The 2,440-nt window shown below is 43.5% G+C and overlaps 1 pseudogene; it reads right to left on the bottom strand.

Annotated features, from left to right (window-relative positions):
• Positions 1-1,692: 1,692 nt before the first annotated feature.
• Positions 1,693-2,166, bottom strand: LOC123936358 (annotated as a pseudogene).
• Positions 2,167-2,440: the final 274 nt, after the last annotated feature.

A 2,440-nucleotide genomic window follows, 5' to 3' on the forward strand; every position in this document is an offset into this window, starting at 1 on the left:
GCCTGCTTTGATAACTCACCCAGCTGCATATGTGTGATGTTTACACTTTCTTGTCTGTGTGTTATATTTTAATTTAAGATTCATTAATAAAGGGCACCTGGGTGGCTCAGTGGGTTAAAGCCTCTGCCTTCAGCTCAGCTCATGATCCCAGGGTCCTGGGATGGAGCCCCACATCAGGCTCTCTGCTCAGCAGGGAGCCTGCTTCCCTTCCTCTCTCTCTGTCTGCCTCTCTGCCTACTTGTGATCTCTGTCTCTCAAATAAATAAATAGAATCTTTAAAAATAAATAAATAAATAAATAAAATTTTTTAAAAATTCATTAATAAAGAAGTCAAAACAACTCCCCAAAGTTTTCTTAGCATCATATCCTGGGGTAGGTGATTCAGTGGTGAACTGTGTAACTTGTGAAGCTCTGGGTTCCCTTAGTTTAGTGCTATGTGCTTTTCCTTGTCTGAAAAATGCTAATGATAACTGGATTTGCCTTGTTTCTCCAAGTACAAGAAGAGCTACAATCTGTAGAGCCCTTCCTTAAACAATGCCAGGGCCATTGAGGGCAGTATTGTATTGTATTGTATTGTATTGTATTGTATTGTATTGTATTGTATTTATTTATTTATTTATTTATTTAGAAAAGCGCTTGTTAACAGCAAAGGAAACAGTCAACAAAACAAAAGGCAACCCGTGGAATGGGAGAAGATATTTGCAAATGACAGTACAGACAAAAGGTTGATATCCAGGATCTTTAAAGAACTCCTCAAACTCAACACACACAAAACAGATAATCATATCAAAAAATGGGCAGAAGATATGAACAGACACTTCTCCAATGAAGACATACAAATGGCTATCAGACACATGAAAAAATGCTCATCATCACTAGCCATCAGGGAGATTCAAATTAAAACCACATTGAGATACCACCTGACACCAGTTAGAATGGCCAAAATTAGCAAGACAGGAAACAACATGTGTTGGAGAGGATGTGGAGAAAGGGGAACCCTCTTACACTGTTGGTGGGAATGCAAGTTGGTGCAGTCACTTTGGGGAACAGTGTGGAGATTCCTCAAGAAATTAAAAATAGAGCTTCGCTATGACCCTGCAATTGCACTACTGGGTATTTACCCCAAAGATACAGATGTAGTGAAAAGAAGAGCCATATGTATCCCAATGTTTATTGCAGCAATGGCCATGGTCACCAAACTGTGGAAAGAACCAAGATGCCCTTCAATGGACGAATGGATAAGGAAGATGTGGTCCATATACACGTTGGAGTATTATGCCTCCATCAGAAAGGATGAATACCCAACTTTTGTAGCAACATGGACGGGACTGGAAGAGATTATGCTGAGCGAAATAAGTCAAGCAGAGAGAGTCAAGTATCATATAGTCTCACTTATTTGTGGAGCATAACAAATAACATGGAGGACATGGGGAGATGGAAAGGAGAAGGGAGTTGAGGGAAATTGGAAGGGGAGATGAACCATGAGAGACTATGGACTCTGAAAAACAACCTGAGGGTTTTGAAGGGGTGGGGGGGGTGGGAGGTTGGGGAACCAGGTGGTGGGTAATAGGGAGGGCACGTATTGCATGGAGCACTGGGTGTGGTGCAAAAACAATGAATACTGTTACGCCAAAAAGAAATTTTGAAAAAGTGAAAAAAAAAAAGCGCTTATTAGCATTTAATGAACCTCCCTCAAACTACCAGGACACAGTCTCCCAACCCCCCAAGACACAAACACATACCCTTAATCTTCTCCTCAGCTCTTTTACTGAATGACAATGCCACTCACAATGACAGGCTGCTCTGGGAGCGTTCCTTTGCCCAAAATTTTGTAGTAGACCCATGATACCACATCGATGATAGGAGCAGCTCCTGTCTTGTTTTGGGCAGCACTCCGCCATGTCTGCCCACTGACCAAGGTCCACCGTCCACGGTTTATCAAGGTTAATTGTCAGGCAGAAGCTCTGGTTCCTCTAAATGGTTATGCGTCATACCAACTTTCCCAAGGTAAACTGTGGGTGATATTTGTCAAAGTGGATCCTGCGGTGATGCCTGCCACCAGCATGACCCAGGCCTCCTGGGGACTTCCGGTGCTTGCCCATAGGGACTATGGCCGTGGCTCACGTGGCCCTGAAGTTTCTGGGTCTTCCTCAGTCTGGATGACATGTTGGCAGCCCAGACAAAAGGGAGTGAGGGCAGTATTTACATATTGTTTCTCGGGGAAACAAAAGATGGCGAGTCATTACCAGACTTTTAAGTGTGCAACCTGCCCATAAAGCCTGACATGTCCTGGGGGCCCAAACCCAGCCTATATGGCCCTCTGATCCCCAAACCAAGTAAATGTCACCTCAGTAAATGTTACAAATATTCACCCAGTCGCTAAAACCCAAAACCTAAGGGTCATTTAGGATGCCTTGCCCTCCCACACTTAGTCACCCAG

Source organism: Meles meles, unplaced genomic scaffold, assembly GCF_922984935.1.
Source record: "Meles meles unplaced genomic scaffold, mMelMel3.1 paternal haplotype, whole genome shotgun sequence".
Classification (NCBI taxonomy): Eukaryota; Metazoa; Chordata; class Mammalia; order Carnivora; family Mustelidae; genus Meles; species Meles meles.